Raw genomic sequence first — 27,195 nt, 5'->3', positions numbered from 1 at the left:
GGCAGAGGGCAGAGCACAGAGGGTAATGAGCGCATCTGGGGGTGGGGAGCAGGAGGAGATGTGTGGCATTCATCCTGGAGCCCACCTCATTCCTTCCTTCTAAGGCTACAGCAACACAAACATCTTGTCATTTTGCTCTTGACCCATCTACTCTTGTGTCGTTATCATTATACATTGTCTAGATATCTTATCTCCCAAACCAGCTTGTAAACTTTGGAGAGAGGGATTGTGTCTTACCTCCCATCCCCACCTCCCCGCCCCCCCACCCCGGCCCTGGGTCCCTCTCTTGCACACAAAGGGACTCAGTAAGTGCGTGCATGTGCATGTGTGTGTGCATGCGGGCACATCAGTGAGGACCGGCTAGGTTATATTGCAGTAACAACCACCAGATCTTGGCGGCTTTGCACAGTACATGCTTTCTCTTGTTCTCACTACCTGTCCCATGCAGGTCAGCAAGGGATGCTCTGGATACTCTGGGACCCAGGCTCACTTCCTCTTGACATACACACGCACAATCACAACAGAAGAGGGAAGAAGATGGAGTGAATTATGTACTGGCTGAAGTTTCTGCCCAAAGTGTCACTCTGCACAAATTTCATTGGCCAGAGCAAGTCTCATGGCCATGTCTAACATTTACAGGCTGGGAAAGCAAAATCCTTACATCTTCAGAAAGCGGAAAGCTAGAAAGAGTTGGTGAACAGTCCCCACGGCAGGCAAGGATGGTCTCTCCACCAGGGAGCCATGGAGGAGCAATTCATGTTTTTTGTTTAATTTAATAGAATAGTAGGTGTCAATAAAAATTACATGGATAAACAAATCAGGTGCCTAGGAATTGCAGAATTCAAATGATTTTGAAATGGGCAGACTGGCTTATATTACAGTATTCTATTTCTGGCTGGTTTTAACAGAGCCTGTTCTGTTTGATATGAACTGTTCCTGAGATATGGATTCTTCATTTTCCCCCATCAGGTTATGTCATTATTTTCCAGATTCTCATGTCCTTGGCTATTCTTTAAGACTCCAGCAAATTGGTACGGCTATGCTTATTGATCTTGATGGTTTCTTTGGCTCCACTCTAAGAAGGCAGCCGCGGCCGCACTCCACTCCCGCTGTGGGTGGTGTGTCCCCGGAGTGCTCTGTGCTATCCCCAGGTCTCAGGGTCCATACTTGCCCGATCCTGGGCCCCCAGGAAATCCCTGAACCTTCCAGCAAGTCACTTTACCTCAAAACTAGGAAAGGATGAGTATAAATTTCCAGATCTGGGCAATCTCTCTACTGAATGAACATATTTTTATAATTTTAAACCAAGTTCTAAGCATTATTTTCAAAAGTAGAAAAGCATATTCAGTCATCTTCAGAAAATGTCCACACCTAAGAACTGTGAGGGTGGTGACCCTGGCCAGCTGGGGTTACCATCACTGTCTCATCTATTCATCTTTCCAAAGAGATTGCCTTGAAAACACATGAAGAGGCTGTGACCAAAGGTGTAAAAGATGGTTACATTAAAAAAACCCTAAAAATTAAGAACCAAAAACCAATGCTGTAGAGGCTGTAGCCTCTCTTCTCTGCTCCTTCCTACTTTTTTTTTTTTTTTTTTTTTGTAATCTTTTGCATGCTATGAGCCCTGAAAGCAAACACAAATACTGCTTCCTTAAAGTAAATTGTTAAAGGAGTTTTTATGGCTGGACTTAGGCAGATGGATGTTTTATTTCCAATGGCAAACCAGATCTCCTGGAATGAACATTAATTCATGAGCTCTCTAGGGTCCTCTGAGCAGTGAGAAGGATGAAATTGACCCTCATCACATGACATGCACAGGATAGAGGGATTGTAGCAGGAATCTCAGAAGCCAGCAAGAGTGATGGTTGGCACGGTCCTTACCTGTGTGCCCGAGGGAGTCTGGCTCAGGTCAGCTCTGGGACATTCCTGAGGATCTTTTTAGCCCTGCCTCTCGTCTTCAGCTTTTTCAGCAATTCAAATTCTGCTATAGCCTGCCAGGGAGGGAGTGAAAATGATCAGAAATAGTAGCTCCCACTTTGATAATTCTTTTATCTGATTATAAAAGTACTACATGCTCCCTGCAGAGAATTTGAAAAATATGAAAGATAGAAGAAAATAAAGAAAACCCTATTTCCCCAGCCAGGGAGAATCACCATCAATGTTCTGATACCATTCTCTCTCTCTCTCTTTAGCTTTTTGTTTTCTCTTTATTGATTTTTTTAATTGAAGAGTAATTGACACACAACATTGTATTAGTTTCAGGTGTCTAACGCATAGTGTTTTACTATTTATATACATTACAGAATAGTCACCACAATAAGTCTAGTTACCATCCGTCACTGTACAAAATTGTTACAATATTATCGACACTATTCCCTATACTGTACATTATATCCCGTGTCTTATTTATAACTGGAAGACACTACCTCTTTTTTTTTTTTTTTTTAAAGATTTTATTTATTTATTTGAGACAGAGAGAATGAGAGAGAGAGAGCACATGAGAGGGGAGAGGGTCAGAGGGAGAAGCAGGCTCCTTGCTGAGCAGGGAGCCCGATGCGGGACTCGATCCAGGGACTCCAGGATCATGACCTGAGCCGAAGGCAGTCGCTTAACCAACTGAGCCACCCAGGCGCCCTGGAAGACACTACCTCTTAATCCCCTTCACCTATTTCGTCTATCCTTCCAACCCTTTCCCCTGTGGCGACCATCAGTTTGTTCTCTGCATCTAAGAGACTGTTTCTATTTATTTTTTATTTTTTTTAGATTCCACATATATGTGAAATCATGTAATATTTATCTTTCTCTGCCTGATTTATTTCACTTAGCATAATACTCACTAGGTCCCTCCATGTTGTCACAAATGGCAAGGTTTCATTCTTTTTTATGGCTGAATAATATTCCATCGTGTGTGTACACACACACACACACACACACACACACACAAAACATCTTTATCCATTCATTGATCAATGGACATTTAGGTTGCTTCCATAGCTTGTAATAATGCTGTGATAGACACAGGGGTGCATAAGTCTTTTCAAATTAGTGTTTTCTTTATTGATTTTTAAGTTAAATATTTCCATTGTTCGTTCATCCTTATTTTTTGAGCATATGCTGTCGTCCTGTTCTCAGCATTAGTGATATAACGGTAGAATAAATAGACAAAGTTCTGTTCTCGTGAAGACAAAATAATATCAGTGAGTCGAAAAGCCAACAAGAAAATCTTCAGTGAGTCGAAAGCCAACAAGAAAATCTTCAAATACTTGGAAATTAAGCAGTATGCTTCTAAATAACTCATGGGTCAAAGAGAAATGTCCAAGGAAATTTAAAAATCATAGAACTTAAGTGAAAATTAAAACATAACATCAAAATATGTGGGGTGCAGCTAAAGCAGAACAGAGGGAAATTTATAACCCTAAATTTGTACAGTAGAAAAGAGAAAATGTCTCAAGTTAACAATCTAAGTTCTTACTTCAAGAAACTAGAGAAAGAAGACCAAACCTAAGCCCAAACTAAGCGGAAGGAAGGAAATAAAAAAGGTAAGAGCAAAAATCATTGAAATTGTAAACAGAAAAGCAATAGAGAAAGATCAAACGAAAAGCTGGTTCTTCAAAAACATCAATAAAACTTATAAACTTCCAGCAAGACTGATAAAGATAAAAAGACGACACAGATAATCATAAATGCAACCACTTAAAAGAAATGGAGCAATTCTTCAAATACCACAAACTATGAAAACTCAACCAAGATAGAAATAGACAGTCTGAGTAGCCATATAACCATTAAAGAAATTGAGTTTGTAATTTAAAAAGCTTCTGAAAAAGAAATCTTCAGTCTCAGATGATTTCACTGGAGAACTCTTCCAACATTTAAAGAAGTAACATCAATTTTATGTCATCATTTCTAGAAAGTAGAAACTCATTTTGTGAAGCTAGTCCTCTCCTGGGGTACCCCAGACCAGCCAAAGGCAAGAAGGCAAGGAGACTTTTGGTTTCCAATCTGGTAACTAAGGCGTTTAGAAGGGGCCAAATCATCCCGACAAATAAAAAGCTGAATGAACTGAAAAATGCACAACTCTTCCCAGATCCCCCTGAGAAGTGAGGTCAGGGGGCAAACTACTGCCCCCCACTTTGGACAAACAGACAGGAGCATACAGAGAACCAGAATTTGCCAGAGCAGAAACCCTCTGACAGAAACCTCTGGGGAAATCAGTGAGGGGGAGCAGGGAGGAAGCTCAGAGCTGTCATTGACAAAGAGTTGGAGGCTCAGCAAGTCTGTGACTAAAAAACCCCAGTGGGCCTGGTCATGGGGGCCCCCACGTTTCTGTGAGTTTTATCTCCAGGAACTCCACCAGGTTCTCACCGTGAACATTGGAGAAAAATTCCCCTTGTGCTTCTAGCAGGGGGATGGAAAAAAGGAACATTCTAAAGATAATTCTCCTCTTAACACTGCTTGCCTTCAAGAGAAGCTATCTCCTTGAGACTAACCTATTAGGGTTTTATCAGAGCCTAATCGACCTGCATGAGGAGAAACACTCAGCTTTAGTCTTTCATGTGAAGGAAAGGAAATACCAACTCCAGCCCCATCCAGCCATTCTTTCCCATCTAAGTTGAGGGCTGGGTGGGGACAGATGTACCCCTGAAGTTCACAGTCCAGGGGCATAGATTCACCAAAAGACAGACCTAGGGGTACCTGAGTGGCACAGTCGGTGAAGCTTCCAACTCTTGGTTTTGGCTCAGGTCATGATCTCAGGGTGGTGAGATCGAGCCCCAGTCAGACTCCATGCTCAGCACAGAGTCTGCTGAAGACGCACTCTCTCTCTCTCTCTCTCTTTCCTTCCGCTTCGCACCCCCCCAGCACTCACTCTCCTTTCTCTCTCTCTCAAATAAATAAATCAATCTTAAAAAATAAAAAAAGACTAAGACCTAATCGTAGGACTAAGAAATGGTTCCCCATACCCCCACCGCCACCCCAGCTTATCAGTATATCCCTAAAGGCCTATTTATAGCAGTTCCTCTTATTTGGTCCATTATCTTTGGATTTTTTAAAAAATTATAATGCATATTAAAAGGCAAAAACACAGTTTGAAGAGACTGAACAAGCATCAGAACCAGAGTCAGATATAGAAGGAATGTTTGAATTATCAGACCAGGAATTTAAAAACAAAACTATGAGTAATACACTAAGGGCTTTAATAGAAGAAGTTCTTCCAACAACAGCAGAATACATTCTTCTCAAGCTCACATAGAACACTCACCAAGATAGACCATATTCATAAAATACACTTTAACAAATTTAAAAGAAATCATACAATGTCTGCTTTCAGACCACAATGGAATTAAACTAAAAATCACTAACAGACATAGCGCTGGAAAATCCCCAAACACTGGGAGATTAAACAACACACTTGTAAATAACACATGGGTCAAGTGAGAAATCTCAAGAGAAATTTTAAAATATTTTGAACTAAATGAAAATGAAAATGCAACTTACCCAAATCTGTGGGCTGCAGTGAAAGCACAGTGCTTAGAAGAGAATTTATAGTATTAAATACATATATTAGAAAAGAAGAAATATCTAAAATCAATAATTTAAGCCTCCACATTAGGAAGCTAGAAAGAGAAGAGCAAATTAACATAGGAGAAAACCTAGGTGATCTTGGGTATGGAAATGACATTTTAGATACAACACTAAAGACACCATTCATGAAAGAAGTAACTGGTAACCTAGACTTCATTAAAATTACAAACTTCTGCTCTGCAATGCCAAGAGATGTCAAGAGAATGTCAAGAGAATGAGAAGACAAACTACAGACTGGGAGAAAATATTTGCATAAGACACATTTGATAAGTGACGACTACCCAAAGTATACAAAGAACTCTAAAAATCAACAATAAGAAAACAAACAACCTGATTTTTAAAACTGGTGAAAGATCTGAATGGACCTTCCCAAAGAAGATACATAGATGGCAAAAAAAAAAAAAAAAAAAAAGCTTCTGAAACTATCCTACACATTATATATCACCACATAAAAACAAATTAAAACAAGATACCACTACATACCTATTGGGATGACCCAAATTCAAATAACTGACAACACCAAATGCTGACAAGGATGCGGAGCAACAGGAACTCTCATTCACCGCGGGTGGGACTGCAGAATGGCACAGGCTCTTTGGAAGACAGAGTTGGTTTCTCCCAAAACTAAACATACCCTTCCCATATGACCCAGCAATTGCGCTTCTTGGTATTCAGTTCCCAGATGAACTGAAAACTTACATCCACACAAAAACTTGCACACAGATGTTTATAGCAGCTTTATTCATAACTGCATTTAGTAGATGAAACAATAAATCTAAAAATATTCAATGGAAGTAATTATTTTGCCATATTTGCGTCAGGTTTTTTCTTACAGAGAAATAAAATATTACAGATGTAGCTAAACATGTAGTTCCAAATCCCATTCTCCCGTCTCTCTCATTCTCTCTCTCACCAGGGACCTTTATCCTGAAGTTGTTAATGTTTATATTTCTGGTAAATGTTTTAATAATATTACTATTCAGTTATATGTTAAAAATATTTATACAGCATGATTTGTAATTTTAAGTAATTATAAATGGTGTTATACAGTATCTCCAGTATGTATCCCTTGGTATCCTACACACACACACACACACACACACAACACCTGGGAGTGCACTAAATATGTGCTCTTAGAAACTTGAACACCTTCTTTTGAAATTTTGACATCTTATGCTAGTTAACATTACATCCTGCTAGAATATATACCTCATGAGACTTCATTATTGTGCCCCCAGCACCTAGACCAGCACCCGGCACATAGTACGTACTCAGTAAACATCAGGGACCTGAAGGACAGATCCCTTTGGTCTCCTCAGCTACTCCATGAGATGGGTTTTGACCATTGGAGCAGCAGCTGGGAGACATTAAAGAATTCACCTCCAATCCCCGAGTTGGGAAGAGACAAACGTACAATTTAAAGCCACTCAATCGGCCCCCAAAGTTCAAACACTTCTGACCTCTGTACACTGGGCAATTGAGTTCAGTCATGACTTTGGGGTTCTAGGAAATGGTCATTTCCTTTGGCCAGGGCTGTGGTGGGTCTTACCCAACTCTGCACCCTCCACAGCAAGCTAGGGGAAGGGTGGGCTCCACTCCCAAGAAGAGGGGCGAGCAGCAAATGTTGCAGAAGGAAAGATAGTCAGGTACGTTTGCAGGCCTGAGGGAAGAGGAAGTCGGCCTGCTGTATGTTAATATGCCAAGAGGACATCAGCCTTCCAGGTCATAGGGTCTGAGGCAGAGCTGGTGGGGAAGGAAAGTGAGGGACCCTGATGAAAGCCTCATTTATCTCAGCAAACAGGTACCTAGGAAGCATGCTTGGGGCGTGTGGGTGGCTCAGTGGGCTAAGCATCCAACTCTTGATTTCGGCTTGGGTCATGATCTCGGGGTTGTGGGATTGAGCCCCACAACAGGCTCCCTGCTCAGCTTGGAGTCTGCTGGAGATTCTCTCTCTCCCTCTCCCTCTGCCCCTCCCCTGCTCACACTCGCTCTACATAAATAAATAAATAAATAAATAATAAAATCTTTAAAAAATTTAAAAAAAAATAAAGCATGCTTTTGGTACAAACTGATTTTTTTTGGAGGGGACGCCAAAGTAAATTAAATGAAATTTAATCTCTCAGTGAGTAGCTGCTCCATAATACACACACATACACCTACATACACACACTCACACACAACAAACACACCCTCACACCCTCACTCCCATGCACACACAGGCTACACACACACTCACATCACCTCCACACACAGGGTTGGACTTTATTTTCCCCACCTCATGTACTGAATGAATGAAGAAAATCAGCAGAGTGGCTTGTGTTTTTGAGAGCCTTTTCCGTACATCCTGGCATTGTGATGTTGCCGACGTGGCTTCTGCACACACCCCCAACCCGCCAGCACGTGGAAGCCCTCATCCCCACTGTGATGACATGTGCAGCCTTTGGGAGGTCATTAGGGTTAAACTGGGTCACGAGGATGGGGCTCTCCTGGGGGGATCAGTGGCCTTGTATGAAGAAGACAACAAGGAACTGAGGAAAGGCCACGCGAGCACAGTAAGCAAGTCGCCCTTCACAGCCCAAAAGGAGACCTTCACCAGAAACTGAACTGGCTGTCACCTCGATCTTGGACTCTCCAGCCTCTAGAACTGTAAGAAGTAAATGTCTGGGTTGCATAAGCCACCATGATATATTCTGACGGCAGCCTAAGCCGATCAAGACAGCCAATGGCCCACAAGACCCTGCACTATCCTGGCCCTTCTCCCCCGTTCTGATCACCTCTGACTCCTCTTCCCTGGCTCACTCTATTCAGCTATGCTGGCCTCCTGGCTACTCCCTGAATGCACAGAGCACCGTCCTACCCCAGGGCGTTTGTACTCCCAGCCATTCTGTCAGGTAAGCTTGTCTTCCATGGCAAAAGCTTTCCTTTCCTTCAATCCTTTATTCAAAAGTCACCTTCTCAATGAGGCTGACCCGGAAAACTATTTAAAATGGCAACTCACCTTCCCCACCCAGCACTTCCCATCCCCCTTACATCTTCTACTTTGTAATTTTTTTCCATGCACTGATCACTTTCTACCTTACTGAATTCTTTATTGTTTATCATCCACTGCAAGAACATAAGCTCCAGAAGAACAGAGATACTTGTCAGTTTTGTTCACCAATGAATCCAAGCGTCTAGAACTATGCCTGGCACAGTTTCCCCTCAATAAATATTTTTCAATTGAAGGGATGAACCTCTTCACCCCTGGTGAAATGGCCTGCCAGCCGGGGAGCATGTCATACCAGCACTGCCCAGCAGATGGCAGCCGATGAACGCTAGAGACAGCTGAAAGCCTACACTCTGAACTCAAGGTTCCGCCGGATTAAATCCAAGACAATGACCCAGGAGACAAAATCGGGTTCAGCTCACTCTTAATGCAGACTTGTATTTGTGAGAAAGAAGTTGTATGTAGAAGGTGAGCGGCTGAGCTGATAAAGCTTTTATCTAATAAAGGAGGCTGTTTACCCACATAATTCAGGGGGGGAAAAAAATGAAAACAGCTGTCTGAGAAGAACCAAGGTCAGAGTCCTCCCACGGCGGGGCGGTGGGAAGGGGGTGAAGCAGGTTCGTGGCCCCGGATCTACATCACTCCTCCAAAGGATGGAAAAGTGACATTTGACCACTGCAACTGAGAGAAAGAAGTAACACTACAAATTAATACATCACCGGAGGTGGGGGGCAGGTGTGGTGGAGGTTTCCTGCCTTCCTCGGAACATTCCAGAAGATGCTCTATTACAAGAATCTTGAGTCTCCCTCCGCAATACGGTCCTCTGGGCGCCCGCCAAGCCGCGCTCTTTCTGGGTGCTTCTGTTACTCGTGTAATCAGGGAAGTGAATTGCAGCTGTAACCAACCCTTCAGAAGCCAAGTCCGGGGGAAACTGCCTTCGATCGAAGTCAGCATTTGTGTGAGTCAGGTCAGGGGGAGGCCCCAAGGCAGACACTGCTGACCCAGAACTCTCCAAGCCAGCGGGTCAGCCTGGTTACTACCACGGCGACCACGACGGCGAGAGGGGCATTTACCCGGCACCTCCTGCGCGCTGCGCGTGCGCGGAGGGCACCGCCCACAGGAGCTCATTGGCCCTGCGAGCAGCTCTCTGACGTCACGCTGTTCTCGTCCCCATCTCACAGATGACGCGAGAGAGGGGACCTCTGCCCAGGGACCCGGCAAGTTGCACTCAAGCTCCCTCCCAACCACCGAGAGGGGGGAATCCGCTGAGGTGCGCCCCGGATCCTGACGAACTTCAGAGGACGTTTCTTCCAGCCCCTTCTGTTCACAGATGGAGACGCTGAAGCCCAGAGACGGGAAGGGACCAGCCCAAGTTCACTCGGAGAACTTGAGAAGCCCCCCCCCCCCCCAGGCACCAGGCACTGAGAATTACCCTGCACCTCACCGTTCCCTGCTGGTGTTGGGAGGCCCCCCCTCATAACCAAGCCACAGGCTTTTATTTTGCCGTCCTAGATTCCAAATTTCCTTCCATCCTCACGCACTAGACACTTGCGCAGAAGAGCTTGTCAAAACAACAGTACATCTCGTTTTAGGCATCTCATCAGATAGGAGACTGTCCGCCAGCATCACTGGCCTCTCCTGATGTGAATTCTGGCTTCAGTGGCTCATTAGCTGGTGTTCTTGGCCCAGTCCCTCAACCACTGAGCAGATTTGTTCATCAGTAAAATGGGAATAACAATATTCATGGAAGGGTTATATTATAGGCCGGTGCTAACACAAATCTAATAGGGGCCGCAAAAGCAAGTCACATATGTAATCTGAAATTTTCTTAGTAGCCACTTTTTAAAAAGGTAAAGGAATCAGGTGAACCCAAGTACCTGACGTGCATGCATCGTTTTTAATTTTTATAATTTGTTTCATTTAACCTAATATATTCAAAATATTATTTAAATATCAAATCAATATACAATTGCTAATGAGATACTTGGACATTTGATTTTCACTCCAAGTCCTCAAAATCTGGGGTGGATTTTGTACTTAGAGCTTATCTCGGTGTGGACTAACCACATTTCAAGCGCTCAATGGCCACATGTGGCCAGTGGCTACTGTATTGGATGGCACTGTTCTAGGCCTTGATAAGCGTTCTGAGCACATGGCTCTATGTTTTAAGTCTGTGCAGTTACACCTGGCCTGGGGCAGACCCTCTTCATGTAGCTGGAAGATAATCTGCTTGGAGCCCGATGGGCGTGGAGGGTCTGCCTTCGGGCTCAGCCATGGAGGTGATAAATCCCCAGTTCTTCCCTGCTCTGAGCTGGTCACTGGGTGCCTTTGAAAACTCTCCCTCCCCAGATGCATTTCCTCCAGGGTCACACGCAGAGCTTTGGCATGCTTTGCAAATATTTGTGTCCATCTTGTCCTTGGTGTGGCGGGAGTGTTCATAACAATTCACAATAGCCTGAAGTCCAATCAAGACCAAGAGTGGAGAGGAGGGTGAGGTGACAGGGAAGCTGGAGGAACGGTGCCCTCCCTTCCCTGGGGGACGTGGGGCCCCGGGCTCTGGTCACCATGGCACCTGGATGCTGTCCTTGCTTCCCAGTGTAGACCGTTGCCTCACTGCACATGGCTCGACTCCGTGGCCTGCACAGAGACGCTGTCTTTACAAGGGAGCTCCACCTGGGGGGCCAGTAGCTATGTTTGATCCTTTTTCGGGGTTAGGGGTGCAAATGTGCAGGGGCTGTGCTCAGAGACACAGCCAGGGTTCACCCACAGGGGGCTGAGATGGGAAAATGGGGCCACTGTCTGCCTGGGTTCTCCCAACAGCAGTGGTCCCTGGGGTTCAGGAGGAGGGCCAGGGGCCTGGGCTGGGCCACAGTGGGAAAAGTGGGTGGGAGAGCTTAGACACTGGGGCCCTGGGTTCCCAGAGAGCCTGGGGGTACTCTCCCACTCTCCCTTTACCTCCCACGCCCAGACAGTTCCTCACTTTCTTCTGGAAAGCAGTGGTTGAGGGCCCAGAGCTCTGCCCTCCAACGTCCCGCGCTCAGATTCTGACTGCCTCCTACAGAGTGACTTCAGCACGTTAGCAAGCTGTCAGCAGCAGTGTCCCCATCCACACGTGGGGTAAGAGCTCTCTTCCGGGGTCTCCTGAGGATTGAATGAGGCAACTCATAAGCACGGCACATACACACACACTGAAGAACTACTACACACATACCCTCAGCAGCCCAAACGCTGCACGCCCCCGCGCAAACAACTGAAGCGTTTCCCTCCAGGCCAGCCGACCATATCCCAACCCCCAAAGCATTTCACACCCACAAATACATGTACCCAACAGCCAATGTGCTTCACAAGCACACACACACACACCCCCCAAGAGTTTTCACCCCCCTGTCGACCAAAGCACTTCACACACACACACACCAACCAAAGCACTTTACACGTGTGCATGTGCACACACACCCCCCTCAATAATCAAAAGGGTTTCACATGGCCACCCAGTATCAAAGCATACACACACACCAATAACCGAAGAGCTTCACACACATACACACTCCAACAACCAAAGGGTTCACACATCCCACTCACACCTTCCCCAACAACCAGAGCACTTTACACACATACACACACACACACACACCCTCAAAGAGTTTTACTCTCCCAACCAAGGTGCTTCATACACTGCTCCCCACAACCAAAATGCTTTACTCATATCTCCAATAACCCAAGCTCTCTGTGTAGACACCCCCCGCAAAAGAACACCCCAAAGCACTTTGATTTGTTTGCTGCAGCAGCAGATACTTGAACACCAAGACGTTGGGCTGCGACTTTCTTTTCAGATTAATGAGCAGAGAAAGATCGAGGGGGGGCAGAGAATGGCGGGAGAGAGCAATTACACCCAAATCTTTTCTCTGTTGATTAGGGATTCCTTCTCCAGCCTGCTTTGGCTCCAGCTAAATCTTTTTCTAATGAGATGTGGCTTATCCAGATCAGAGCGCTGAGAAAAAAGTTGCAATTAACTTTAAGAAGAAAAGGAGTGAGTGAGAAAGGAGGGGGGCAGGGAAGGGGCTGGGCTGGCGGGCAGAAAGAGTGGGTGCAGGAAGGAGGCTCTCCTGCAGGGCCGAGGGGCCCAGGCCCAGCCCCATCTGGGCCATCCGCCATTTTGGATTCCAGAGCTTAGGAAAAATCCCTTGTGACCCCTGTGCCTGCCTGGGTCAGGCCTTTCAGCCACTCCAGACTCAGATCAAGGGTTGGGAGTGGTGGGCATCCTCAGGCCTGAGCCTCCTCCCCTCTGCACCCCAAACACCTGGTGGGGATGGTGGGGAGGGTGGACCCTCTCTCAGCTGCATCTCTTTCACACCTGAGCTCTTCCTTCTGCCCGCTTACCCCTGGGAAGACATGGGGCCCTCGGCTGCGTGCCAGGAACCTCCATGACCCCAGGTGTCAAGTCAGCACAAACTTCCAGAACCACGGGGTCAGCTCTCCCCCGGCAGCCGGAAGCATTGGTGCTGGAGTGAGGGTGCCACAGCTGGGGTTTCTCTAACTCACTCGTCATGCCCGTCTGGGAATCGGCCTCCAGTTATTTTCATGAGCCACTTCGAAGGGCAGAGAGGGTCTGGGATTGAAAGAGACATTTCATACAGAAATGGTGAAAATGCTGAAAGCTCCCAGAAGCAACACAGATTTACCTTCCTTTGCTTCTCTGTCCACAGATGCAGGCCTGGCCAAGCAGCAACCGTAGAAGCTGCTTCCTCTCCCTGACGCTCAATTTCTTCCTCTGTTGAGAAAAATAAAGACGACGGTGTGGGCAGCAGATCTCCAGGGGCTTTGCCGGTCCTGATGCCCCAAGATGGGTGGGAACATGGGCTGACTTGGCAAGTCCTGATCGGAGGGGTCACACCGGTCCCCTGGCACCCACGGGACATGTACTCATCCCTCCAAGTTCTTATCCACGCAGAGACTGGTTTCTGCCTGGTTTGGCGATCAGTATCCAGCAAAGCCTGAGGGCGGCTTTCGCCAAGCTTGAGACCTCTAACCCTGTGCTTGTGGTGGGGTCTCAGATAATAACTTGACATCCGTGTGCCAGCCGAGCTGGGGACCCCAAACTTGCATCAGAGGGAAATAGGAGAGGTGGGGTGGATGGAAGGGCAGGAGCAGGGCTGGAAGGAAGGGCCAGAGCAGGGCTCCATTCTCCACTCCCTTTAGTCAACACACAGCCATCTCTGCTCAAAGGGCCGAGGCGGATCATCCCAAACTGGATGCCTTCATTCCCTTATCCACAGCACATCCTCTCCCCACCCCACGAACCTCCCTGTGCAAATCAGAAAGGATTTTTATTGCACTGCTGGTGACTCAGTGGAAAAAAGTGAATCTGGGGCCTCTGAACCGCACCTCATCCAATGAGTTTGCTCGGTTCCCAAAGGAGAAGGGCCTCTGAGCATCAGTGGCCACCCAGAAACACGGTTCCCTCAGGAGGATATTTGGGTAACCTCTTACCTAATAAGCTGTCGAGATCACACCAGGCCAGGGGACAGATGAGCTAAGCCCATTTTTCCTGTGTCTAAGTTCCCGAGAGGCCAGCCTCTTCCACAGCCTTAAGACCCAGGAATTCCTTAGAGTCTGGTTCCCTGGGTGCCTGGTCAGCTCTCCTCTATGCCTCTTCCTTCCACCGTGTTCGCTGCTGGACACAGTCCTGGCTTTCTCCTATCTTTCTCTGGCTGTTGCCGATCTAATAAGCCAATGTGCTGGAAATACTAGCTGGAGTGCTAAGTTAGAAATGCTCTTAAACGTATAGTAAGGTCAGATGAAGGGGAAAAAAACAAAACAGAAAAAAAATCACAACTCAGGAAACAAAACACAAAACCCCGAAACAGGAATCGGACCCAGGAGGGCAGATGTAGACCGACCAGGAAGTGCTGGCCTGAGGCTTAAATGAAACAGCTGAAACAGCCGTCACCATTGTTCTAGGCTGAAAACGGCCTTTGCAAACTCCACGCGGCCCAGGCTCAGAAAGCAGATGTTAGTAATTACAGCACATGAAACGAAGGGCACAGGATTAGGCAAGTGACGAAAAAGAAATGGTACTAGTAGATTTATAACTCGCTCAGGCAAATCTGTTCGGGCTGGTGGGGGTGGGCAGGGCGGCCCCACTGCAGATGCCCCCACCCAATCCCCTTCCTAGTGTGGCATGTTGGCTTCTGGGATGTCTCTGAATCAGGGGATTGTTTAGATGGTTTTAGGGTGGTGGGCTGTGGAGGCCTTTTCCAGCTGCCTTTCCGGGGACCCCAGGCCTTCAGGCCACAGCCTATTGCCTCTGATGTAAAGGAAAGATAAAATGCCCAAAACCCAACCCAAGTACCAGAAGGGGATCTCTGGGCAGACGAATCCTGGCGTCGGACGGCTCGCTGGTGAACAAGGACGCGTGGACACAAAGCTGGGCATCCGTCCCTGGAGCTCTTGCTGTACCAAGGGGTTCACGTTTAAAATCCAGGAGCTCAAGTTCTTTGCAGCTGAAATTGATTCACACTTTCAAGTCAGCCAGCCCCCCAGCGCCTTGGAGGAGGCAACGGAGCGCTGGGAGAATGTTAGGGCAGTTGAAGAAAGTACGCAAAGCAAGTTTCTTGGGCTAATTACATTAAATAGAAAAGGCAGAGTCTTCACATGTTTTCTGAACATTCCTTGGTGCTTTTCCATGTGAGCCTGCGTTGTAAAAAGCAAAACAAAACACACACTCACATCCACCCCAAATCCTCCCATCCCGCCACCCCCCTGGAAAGGACGTCTCCAGGAAAGGTTAGAAAGAAGGTAAAGCATGTGTTTGCCATCTTTACGCCTGATATGGAAACCATATGCTTAAATACACTAGCAAACATACTTAATATAACACTCTCTTTTATTAAATGTGGTTTTATAAACGCTCTCCCCAGCCAGGGCACCTTTGCTGTGCTGGAGGCTGGAACTTGGCAAAATAATCTTCCTGCTGTTACATCTATTGATACACATTTTTGGAAAATGAGTCTCGGACCCTCGGAAAATAGACTGGTTCTGATTATTATTGCAAGTGGGAAGGGGCACATGAGGGCATCTTTTTTCCTCTGATAAATTAAAAGAACTGTAACGGGTGCTTTCTGCAACCTGTAAAGGGCAGAGCCATCTGTGATTCATTTAGCAGCTCCTTACAGAAGATTTATTTGATTAATTCGGTCAGAAGAGAGAGAATATGGATTTTCCCCCACTCTGAAAGGCACATACACACTCACACATGCACACATGCACCCACCCATGGGTAGACATCCCAGGAATGAAAAATGACTAATCGTGTTATTGGAACTGGCCAACTTGGGGCCCCGGTGGTGAGCTAGCAGGCTCCCACCCTGCCGATGGGAGGGCTGATTTCAGAGTAGATTTCATATCCTCCTGCCCAATGCCACCAAAGAGTGATCTTAGAGAAGAATCCCATGAATCACGGGTTGCTTTTATCAGGTATCGATTACTGGTACCGGGCTCCGTGCTGAGCGCTTGGCACGCACGACCTCGTTGCCTGGTTGCAAGGACCCCTCTGCTTTGCAGACAGGGAGATACCCCCTTCCTAGCAGTCCTTGTTCAAAATGACGTTCACTTTTTTCAGACGGTATTTGGCTTTCTTCGTCCTCCATGCCTAAACCGTGCAGACAGAGGCTACAAATCTACATTCGTTTCATAGTGCATAATCATGAAAGAGGCCATCCGCTTTGACTGTGCCCCATGCCCTGTGGGTTCCAGTTCAGTGTTGACAGAGAAAGACTCTTTGGGGGACTTATTTCCAGTCTCAGAAAGCTGGCCTCTTCTGGCCTTGCTTGCCCCTACCTTGCATGGCCTAACCCTACAAGCAGTTGTCTGAAGACCACTGTTGATGCCCACGGGGTGGGCACGGCCCTTGAAATAGGTCCTTGGAGAAGGCACAGAAAATAGCACAGTCAAGAGGAATCATAAAAACCTTACAAGTTCGGAGCCAAAGAAGACTTAGGAGATCAATGTCAGCAGTGGCAAATACATGGCAAGGAAATGACACCCTCCTTCCCATGGTCCTGGCAGACATTGCTAATCGATCCCAGTTCTTGCTTTCCCTCAAACTCTCAAAATCCTTCTGAGCACAGTTCTCCAGGCAGCCTCTACCAAAAGATCAGAATTAGGGCAGGAGTTGAAAGCTGTTTGCAGTCCCTTCCAGTCAAATGTTCCATTTTGTGGCAGGAGAGACAGGGGCCCAGAGACAAATCAGCTACAAAGCCAGTTAGGGAGACAGTTCCCTGACTTCCCTGCCCACTAGTCCTTGAGTCCACACCAGTGGGACTGCTGGAAGCCAAGGCACAATGGGTCATAAACCTGTGTTTTGCTGGGTACGCTCTCACCCCCCACCCCGCCACCCACAAAGAACGTCAGTGACGCTGCTCTGCAGACAGGATAAAATGTGTCCCCTAGAAGGCTGCAGAAGATTGAAATCTCTCTGGTACTTTAAAATAGTTAACTCCTGGGGCGCCTGGTGGCTCAGTTGGTTAAGCGGCTGCCTTCAGCTCAGGTCATGATCCCAGGGTCCTGGGATTGAGCCGCGCGTTGGGTTTCTTGCTCAGCAGGAAGTCTGCTTCTCCCTCTCCCCCTGCCTGCCGCTCCCCCTGCTTATGCTCGCTCTCTCTCTCTGTGTCAAATAAATAAATAAAATCTAAAAAAAAATAAAATAAAATAGTTAACTCCTAACCTGGGATAGGGTGGGGCATCCTGAACCCACAATATTTTACAGTCTGGAGAAAGAAGTAGAAGGTTTCACTCTGGAAACACTAGGGTCAGCGGACACCCCCCACTCCCAGGCTTTCCACTTCTCTCTGCTTGCTGGACCGCAGGAAATGCCTACCTCAAAGGCAACTAGCACTCAATAGGCTGAAGGCATAGACTGCCTGTCCCAGGTGATGGTCACACCTTCCTCAGACTTTTCAGTTAAGTGGAATTTCTCTGTGGGAAGAATAACAATTCTTGAAGGGGAGGAGGCATCTCCAAGTTTGGAGGTTCTCTCCAAAACCCCTTTCCTACTGGTCCTTTCGCAGACCCATCTTAAATGTTTCTCAGCCCAGTGTGGCCCAAGAGGGGATTTGGGCTCACTACCTTGTTCTGCTGAGTCTGATTTGATTTCCATCAAAGAAGCGAGGCTGAGGACCAGGACTAGTTCAGAGAATCAGAGGGAATTGGATACACCACATATTTTAAAGGGAGGCAGTCACAGTGTGTTGAATACTGAGTCTAGCCACTATCCCATTTAGCAAGGTTTCCTGTTGGATCTTTAGGGGACCTGCTTAAAGAATGGGTAACAGTTGTATGTGACTTACATCTCACCTATTGGGTGGCTCTTGGGTGTTTCTGCAATTTTTGAAAAGGTTTGAAAACACTTTGTTTAAACATGCCTCCTACCATCTTGTTTACACTATGAATTTGTGATTCATAGTGAAGAAAAGTTTGCTAACTGAATCATACTCTAGCCCAGCAGAGACTCTTGAAAAGATCACAGATATTGAATTAATGAGGTCCCGAATAATGAGGATTTAACAGGGCTCAAATGACAGCCCTTGAAGGGGTTTGTTGACCAAACGTCATTTGTTGAATAAAGGTATTTGTCGATATTGCAAAGTAGTTTTCTGGAATATTCCTGACTGAGGGAGTGATTGAACAGGCTGGAGAAGGAGCCAAGTTTGGGTGGGGGTCAGAGCAGAGGTGGGGGTGAGGAGTGGGGAAGTGGGCGGTGAGGAGGTGTGGCACTTGGAGCACCATTTTGGATTCCAGGAAGGGATAAATGAGCAGGCTGAGGTATGTATGAGTTGCCTCTGAAGACCCTAATAAAAAGAGGGATCAGATACCATTGGGAATTACAAACAAACTCAGTGGCCAAGCAGGGAGTCACTACCTGTGTGACTTTGGGCAAATTGGGTAATCTCTCTGCACTTTAGTTTCTTTCTTCATAAAATAAAGGTAATAACAGCACTTACCTCATAGTGTTGTTGTGAGGATTAAGTAAGATGAATCACTTAGAACACGGATTGACAGCTTAGTATCTAGAAAACTTTATCTCCCACACTGATGAATGGATAGACAAAATGTGGTATATCCATCCATACAATGGAATAGTATTCACTCCTAAAAAGAACTGTAACATTGATACATGCGACTGTGTGGATGGACCTAGAAAACATGATGCTGAGGGAAAGAAGTCGGACACAAAGGCCACACATGGCATGATCCCATTGATATGAAATGTCCAGAAGAGGCAAATCTATAGAGATGAGAAGTAGATTCCTGACAGCTTTGGGCTGGTCGGGGGGATAGAAAAGTAGTGACGTGATAGTTAAAAGGGTTCAGGGTTTCTTTATGAGGTGCTGAAAATGTTCTAAAACGGACCGTGGTGATGATTGCACATAGCTGCGAATATACTGAAAACCATCGAATTGTACGCCTTAGATGAGCAAATTGTACGGTATGTGACTTATATCTCAATAATGCTGCTGAGCAAAAAAACCTATCTGATGTGTTTGAGTGAGTGTAGTTGTAACAGAAAATGGTGGTGCCTCTGACAGCAGGGGTGTCCTTGCCCCAGGAGAGACATTCAGGTTAAAAAACCCAAAGCGTGTCTGGGGGCCAGACTTGACCTCAGCTTCCCCACCTGCTAGAAGAGATAGAAGCTCCCCCCTCAAATGGCTGTTGGAAGGAAAAATGAGGTAATTCATGTTTTGCGCTTAGCATGGAGCCTGGCATGTCCCAGGTGCTGAGGAGGCAGCAGTGGGCATTGCCACTATTCCATTAGAGTCTAGAATTCCATACTGGAAGGGGTGGGGGGGGGGGACAATCTGGTTGGAAGGGGAGGAGTGACTAGGGGTCATGTCCCGAAGCTGTAACATTTGCATGTCAAGCCTACTGCATCGGCTTTGGTTGTGGGCTACAATATCGAGACATTTGATTTGCACAGTTTTCTAAAGATGCTCATATTCACACTTTTCATAAGGTTGAGGGCATGTCTATATCAAATAATAACATTATTTTTTGTTAAATTTGAAGTGCATTTGAGGGGAGGCTGATGAAGATTATAGAGGAATTGGAATCTCCCTCATTCCTGCAAGCTACCCATAGGTGCCATCACCTCTCTTAGAATTAGGTATTTAAGACAAAGGCCATGTACAAAGAGCACTGAACAGAGTCCAGTGCTGGACTCTGGGACTGACTCAGCCAATCCCAACTGTTGGATTTAAGGAAAATAATTTGACTTCAGTTTTTTTCCATTATAAACTGAGAAGATAATGGGTTCAATTTCTGTCTTTCAAGCAAAAAACTTCAGCATCCGTAATAATGGCCCAGGCCTTATTGCTAGCTGGGTAAGCCACTCTGGCTGTTCCAAAAGTGTGGACACAGGTTCACTAGACTGGATCTTGTCCCTTCTAGTCCAAGGGTCTTGAGTTCTAGAATCCCGAGCTGAAGCTCACAGCACAGAGAAGAACCTCGCTATTACCTCCATCTTGATTCCTCCCTGACTGAAGCATCAGTGTGGTTCCTTCCTCACTGTCTGGAACTGGAGACACTGGGTTGGCCATTGTTTCCCCCCTCCAAAAAAGAAAAACAAACCAAAAACACTCATATCCATCCAAACCTGTGAATGCAACCTTATTTGAAAATAGGGTCTTTGGAGGGTTGCCTGGGTGGCTCAGTTGGTTGAGCATCTGACTCTTGATTTTGGCTCGGGTCATGATCTCAGGGTCGTGAGATTGAGTGCAGTGTCAGGCTCTGTGCTGGGTGTGGAATCTGTTTGAGATGCTCCCTCTCCCTTTGCTTCTCCTCCCTCCCCTCTTCCCCCTGCTCATGCTCTCTGTCTCTCAAGAAAGAAAGAAAGAAAGAAAGAGAAAAAGAGAGAAAGAAAGAAAGAAAATAGGGTCTTTGAAGGTATAATCAAGTTAGGACAAGGTCATATTGGACTAGGGTAGCCTTATAAGAAGAAGGAAATTTGGAAACAGAGACACCTACAGACATAGAGAGGTGAATGCCACGTGAAGCAGAGGCACACCCCCCACAAGCCAAGGGATGCCTGGGATTTCCGGCAGCTACTTGTGGCTAAGAGGGAAACATAGCACAGACTCTCCCTCAGAGCTTCCAGAAAGAACTGATCCTGATGACACCTCAATCTTGGACTTCTAGCTTCCTAAAAAGTGAGAGAATAAATTTCTCTTATGTTAAGGCATCCAGTTTGTGGTACTTTGTTACAGCAGCCCTGGGAATCTAATATAGGGCATGAAGTTTCTGCTCCCCCAAGTGCCAGCGCCATCTTGCTGAGGGAAAGACCCCTGGGAGGGAGGGAAGAAGAAGGCTGTCATGTGAGCGCCAGTCTCCTTGGTCTACCATAGAAGCTCATGAGGCTGCTATAGGAGACTCTGCCTCCCTGGCCCATGACGTTGAGCACGGAGTTAGGCAGCAATGGGCTGGGTACAGCGCACCCAGACTATTCAGGAAGGCTGCATTTGACCCCAGGTTTCCCCATGTAATTTTGACTCTGCTCAAGAGTAAGAAATACATTTTATGTTGCAACCTCGTACACACAGCCACAAAACGAATTTCATGAAATAATGCTTGTTCTTACTCACATTTTGATATTTTCTATTCTATATTTTTTAAATGCTGGTTGCTACCCACTACATTGACCCACTAGTTGATTATGACCTACAGTTTGAAAAACACTGAATTGGAGGAAATGTGAAAATAGTAAGTTCTGGTCCCTAGCTTATTGTCTTTCATATTTATAGACCTCAGAAAGAGAGTCTTACCATCAGAAACCTTATTCATTCAGCAACCAGCATCTCCTATAGCTCTGAAAATTGGGGCCTAAGAGAGAGCAGAGATACCAAGATAATAAGTAACATTTAGAAAGCCACTCTCCTGGGCCAGGCATTGTGCCCAGCATGTCGTGTGGATTTTCTCGGTTAAGAAAATTAACACTCAGTTCATGTGCCCAAAGTCGGGCAGTTAAGAAAACAGCAAGATCAGGATTTGAACTCAAGGCAGCTCAACGCCCGAGTCAATGGGCTCTCCAGAAACATACGGATAGTGGGAGGGGAGGCTCATTTGTGAACGTTTGAAAAAACACAGCAAAATTACACTTTTTTTCCTAGGCTCAACTACTGACAACAGTTTGAAAGATGTCTATTCAGAACTCTCTCCCTGTGTTTAGAACATGGATACAGTTGGAATAAGGGACGCCTGGGTGGCTCAGTTAGTTAAGCATCTGCCTTCGGCTCAGGTCATGATCCCAGGGTCCTGGGATCGAGCCCTGCATCGGGCTCTCTGCTCAGTGGGGAGCCTACTTCTCCCTCTCCCTCAGCTTCTCCCACTGCTTGTGCTCTCTCTCTGTGTGTGTCAAATAAATAAATAAAATCTTAAAAAAAAAAAAAGATCCCCTTTTGTGTTTGTGCTCATGGGAGGTGAAACATAAAAGGAGTCTGTGTTTTCCAGTGTCACTTACAGATGTATCTCTGATGTATTTTCTGTCCCTGCACACAGCACTGTCTGCGTTTCTCACCCTACCTGGCTACCCTGCAGGCAGGCCAGCTACTCCTATTTACATCTCCTGGCCCTGTTTCTAGATGTTGGGTTCGTTTCTAAATTTTCACTATTATAATGACTATTTCTGTATTTGTGTCTTTGTGCACGTGTCACCTCTTTTCCAGGGCCGATCACTGGAAGTGAGTACTGAGTGCGAGAAGAGGTGCTTTTTAAGAAACACGGCCAAATTCTTCTCCAAGGAGGCTGTGCGGTTAACATGGCGTTGTCGGTCCTGAGAGTGTGTGTTTCCCTGCAACTTCACCACAGTGGCTATTACCAGCTACTGCGGTTTATGTTATTTTCATGAATGCAACAATAATCTTTGTTGATTTGTGTTCCCTTGATTACATGAAGTTGAGCATTTCATCTGCGTGACGTCTGTGGACTCTGTCAGCCTGCCCACGTGGCCCCAGGGGTCTAGAGAAGGAAGAACTGCCTCCTTAGCTCTCCATAGTAGAGGGGGGATCTGCCTCTCCCCGTGGTAACTTGCAATGGGAAGAAGGCCGCTGTGCCCTGAGAGGTCAGCCCAGGGTCAGGAGGAATGGGGTTGGGATGCTGTGCGGGACAAACAATGACAAATGTCCACAACCCACCTCCATCCATTCAATGCCCCTTTCTTCACCTGTTAGTCAATGGATCATGCTCTTGGCCCATTTTCCTCTTAGCTTGTCTTTTGTCTTATTTATTTGTAGATTCCTTTATCCTCCATGCTACCTTTCCCAGATTCCTCTGCCATGAAGGCAGCTTTATTTCTGGGCATGGCAAGACCACCACTCTTCCTTTCTGTTTGCTCAGAAAAGCATAGTCTTCCCAAATGTAAGTGGCTTCTATCAGGATTGTCCTAGAGGACCTCTGAGCATATTTGGAAAAGGAGCCTCTTCCCCAAAACATGTTGCTTCTGTCTGTTGGAAAAGTGTTATGATATGCTGATTTTATTAGAATAGACACTTTATTGCAAGCCAGAGAAATAGAATACATTTACAAGTCTATGTTATCCAAGATGGGACTGGCACTCCTTTAGGGAGGCTGCCCTGATGCAGTGCACAACCCGCCCAACTGAATAGGTGGCTCTGATCCTAACTTCAGACAGCCCCTCCAGAGTACCCAGCTCCCATCTGCACCCTCTGGAGGAAGCCTGGTGTGAATAGGTTCCAGTCTTGGCCTCTCCACCCCCATCTTGCTCGTTCACTTCAGATTTGTCACCGTATCCTTCTGGTCTTCCATGCTGTTGCTCCGTCTTCCTCCTGAATAGGGCTCAAAGAGATACGAGCCTTTGAGGAGTCAAAAGTTACCTCGAAGAAGTGTTACGAATTCTAGGGAAGCACATTAAAGTTAACATAATGTAGCAGTGTTAATACACTTCCTTTACAGGCTGGGGGTTCTGTGCCCATTCAGCCATCCATCCAGAAGGGTCCCGTGTCCTCCTCGCTGTGGCTGCCCTGAGAGGGGCAGTCCCAGGGAGGCCTCTGTGTGCTGCCAGGCTTCTGCCCTTCACGGGTGTGGGGGCCAGACAACTCCCCAGAAGCCGTCCTGTTTTCCCTGTCGGCTCGGCCTCAGCGCTGAGCTTGCTCTGTGGGTCTCCGCAGTGGCCGGCAGCGGTAAGAAGGGATAGAGACGAAAGCTTGCCAGTCCCTCAGGCCCCAGCACCCCTGGCGGGAGTGAGGATGTACAGTCCGGTGACCCCAGGGCTCCAGGGTTAACCGAGATGTTTCCGTGGATTCCTGAGCATCTTTGCAATTTCTAAGAGCCTCGTGGAATAGTGTAGTGACTCCCAACAAGGTCACTTGGCCTGCTGGACACTTCAAATTCCTTGGCAGTGATCCAGAATGACATGAGCGAGACATAGAGAAGCTGATTCTCCCGCGGTGGTCAGAAGCTGCCCAACTGGCAGGACGGCAGCTAGAACGGACTTTTTAAGATAGGAAAGAAATTAGTACATCATAAAGTGCATTAATTTGGTAAACAGGCCATTTTCAAAATGTAGACCTGTAGGGAGGAGGAAAAATAATTGAGCCCTCACTGAATTTAATAAAAAATACCTTTGAACAGCGCAGCGTGTCAGGCCATGCCCTTGGGGCTGGGGATGGTGACTCTCCGGAAGAGAGGGTCCCCGCTCCCATGGAGCTGATGTGCTTACTACAGGACATGGACAGTGAGTAGGGAAACGAAAGGGACTTTCTTAGGGGCATAATTAATGGTAGTTATTAATAAGAAACAATTTAAACGTCCCACAAGAGGGGATTGGTTTAATACATTTTAATACACCCATGCTTTGAACTATTTTGTAGCCATTTCAAACACACAGAAAAGTACTCATGGTTCATTCATTCATTCAGCAAACACCCGTTGAGTATCTACTCTGCCAGGTTCTCTCCTGGGCTCTGCAGACTGAGCAGGGAGCCACTGAGGGAAAGCTCAGACAGGCTCCCTGTGGTCCTAGAACGTATATCCTATTCAGGGAGACAGTTCATAAACAAGTGGAAAAACATCCAGACAGGGAAAGGTCAGATGGAGACACCAAAGAGGGTGATAGTAGAGTCTGCTTGGGGGTGGGGAGGGGAATGCTGTAGGCTGGGTGATCAAGGAGGGCCTCTCAGAGGAGGTGACCCAGGATGAAGAACTGACCAAGAGGGGGCCAGTAGGTGAAGATGAGAAAGCCCTGCATGTGACTGTCTTTCAAGGGCAAGGTAAAGATGAGGATGCATTGAGAGATGCCCCAGCTTGGCAGGTCAGAGCTTTGTGGAAACTTTAGGACCAGCTAGCCTTTCTTTAGTGCCACAGATAGGGAGACGGAGTTGATGTAGTTTGTTCTGGAAGCTGGTGGCAAAGCTGGGGTAGAGCCCTGGGTATGGGCTCCCTGGACAGTGCTCTTCCCCAGCTGTGGACCACCCTGGCTCTCAGTAAAGGTCCCTTCTGAGAGCTTTTAGGGACCTAGGGCCACACAAAGGCTGTGTCTCTCCAGGAGTCAGCTCTCCAGGATTTCTGGAAGGCCTACAATGTGCATGGTGCTGTCCCTGCAGCCACAAGGGATCCACACCCACACAGGAAAATGAAGGCAGCTACCCGAGAGCCTGGATGTGGCCACAGCATCCTGGGCTGCCACGGACGGGCAGCACGCTGAGTGTAGCCAGGCAGGGAGACTGAACTCTCACCTGCTCACAGGCAACTTCTCAACCCCCAGGCCACTGGTTCCCCAGTCCCTGACGTGGGACCCCAAGGAAGAGAGGAGGCCTTTGTCTTGCACCCCAGTGGGGGGGTGTCCCAGGCCTTCAAAGAAGCCCCAGCCCGGTGATGCAGCCACAGGAATGATATGGGACCAGTCGCACCCCTGCTCATTTCTGTTCCTCACTGCCCTGCCACCCCCGCTGGCTTTGATCTCCGTCCCAGGGAGTTTAGCTTGGCTTTGGGGTCTCCTGCTGTGACGCCCCAGGCTGGTTCTCCAAGCTCGCAGGGACTCTCTCTGTCTGTCTGTATCACAGCCTGGATCTGGCCTCCTGTCTGCTGGGCTGTGGCAGCAGGATCCTTTGGGACCCAGGGGGACGTAACAAGGGGAAAACGTAAACTTGGGCCAGATTTTGGGGAGGGTTTTGCAGGCCAAGGACAGCTAGGTAGACGGACTTCGATGGGCAATGAGACCCAAGTCCTTCGTGACCCTCTGGGTGGTATGTAAGACTCAATGGGGGGTTGTGGGTAGTAGTCAGGGGTTTAGCCTGGGATGGGGGGTGGAGACCCATTCACACACCAGTCTAAGCCATTTCCTCCCTGGGTGACCATGGCTACGTTCCTTAACCACGGTGCCCCTCAGTTTGCTCATCTGTAAAATGGAGATGAGAAGATAAACCACTTCCTGTGGTTGTTCCAGGGAATGAATGAAGGAATGTATGTGACAGCAGGTGGCCCATGGCAAACACTCCACACGACCTGTCACAGATGTCTCCATCTCAGCTGACTTTGCGAGGAATCGGAGCCAGCCCTCTGGATGCACAGCTACACTGGTCCTCGGAGCCTCTTACCCTGCCTTCTGCAGGAGAAAAGTGTTAACTCCCCATTCTCGAATCCCTGTTGTCCCTTGTCCTCTGGCTCCTGGTCCAGGTTGGATGGAATGACCTCTGGGGGACTGGCCCACATTCTTCCTTCACCTTCCTGCACTCAGCCTCTCTCTGCCCAGGCTCCTCCTACTCCCAGCTGCCCAGAGGGTGGTCCAGCCCTGCTCCCAGTCCTCAGTCGCTCCCCGTGACTGCAGAGGGAAGAGCAGTCTGCTCAGCTCTCCGCAGCTCTTCAGACCCCTGGCCGTCTGACCCTTCCTGAACTTTTCGGCCAAAGGAGGATCTGGGCAGTGTAAGCCTGAGTTTGAATCCGCTCTCTCCTGCATCTGAGCTGTGAAACCTTGGGATGTGTATAATACCTCTCTGCCTCTTGATTTTCTTATCTATAAAATGGAAGTAATTACGCCTGCCTCCTCGACTTCACAAGGATGTTTGAGGCTCAGATGAGCGGCGTGTGTCCACCTGGAAAGCGACCCACTGTTTGGGGGCCTCACGGTGGTTTCCTTTCTCTGGGTCTTTGTTCTCGCCCTCCCCTCCACCCAGAATGCCTTGTCACCCCCGGTTAGCATCGTCCAAACGGGAGCATCTTCAGAGCCCAGGGCAAACGCCACGTCCCCTGTGAAGCTGCCCTAGCCACCCTAGCCACCCTGCCTGAGATGATCTCTTCCCCTCAGGTTTTCCATATGGAGTTGCTTACACCTCTCTCCGAGATCCGGGCCGGCCTCGCTCATCCCTGTCTTCCTGTGTCTGCCTTAGCTCCTCGGACCCTGAGTGCCTGGAGGGCAGGGCTGCCCTGCAATCAGCTCTGGTTTTCCCACAGCACCTCGCCCCCCACACAATAGGTGCTTGATGGGTGTTCATTGAGAGGACAGGTGACTATACGGACGAATGCATAAATTTGGGCAGAGCGATGGAGCCCTGAAGTCAGAGATGGGCCTCATCCCCCGTGCCACCCGCCATATGGCCCCAGATGGCTCTGTCTAACCCCAACAG

General features: G+C 47.5%; 1 long non-coding RNA gene across 11 annotated transcripts in view; it reads right to left on the bottom strand.

Annotated features, from left to right (window-relative positions):
* LOC118544685 (uncharacterized) overlaps positions 1-27,195 on the bottom strand; it is a 97,392-nt gene that overhangs the window by 44,551 nt on the left and 25,646 nt on the right. For 5 of the 11 annotated variants that reach the window (XR_013449592.1, XR_013449593.1, XR_013449597.1 and 2 more), the window contains 4 exons: positions 22,779-24,065; positions 14,919-15,259; positions 13,249-13,337; positions 8,602-11,707 (listed from right to left, as the gene is read on the bottom strand). This is a non-coding gene — a long non-coding RNA (uncharacterized LOC118544685). Of the gene's footprint in view, positions 1-1,881; positions 1,992-8,601; positions 11,708-12,946; positions 13,176-13,248; positions 13,338-14,918; positions 15,260-22,778; positions 24,066-27,195 lie in introns of those variants that run through there. The other 6 variants (XR_013449596.1, XR_013449594.1, XR_013449595.1 and 3 more) reach the window with 6 other exon arrangements.

This window comes from Halichoerus grypus, chromosome 7 (assembly GCF_964656455.1).
Source record: "Halichoerus grypus chromosome 7, mHalGry1.hap1.1, whole genome shotgun sequence".
NCBI classification, from domain to species: Eukaryota; Metazoa; Chordata; class Mammalia; order Carnivora; family Phocidae; genus Halichoerus; species Halichoerus grypus.
The sequence above is the reverse complement of the archived record's forward strand: the minus strand, read 5'-3'. Positions and strand labels throughout refer to the sequence as shown.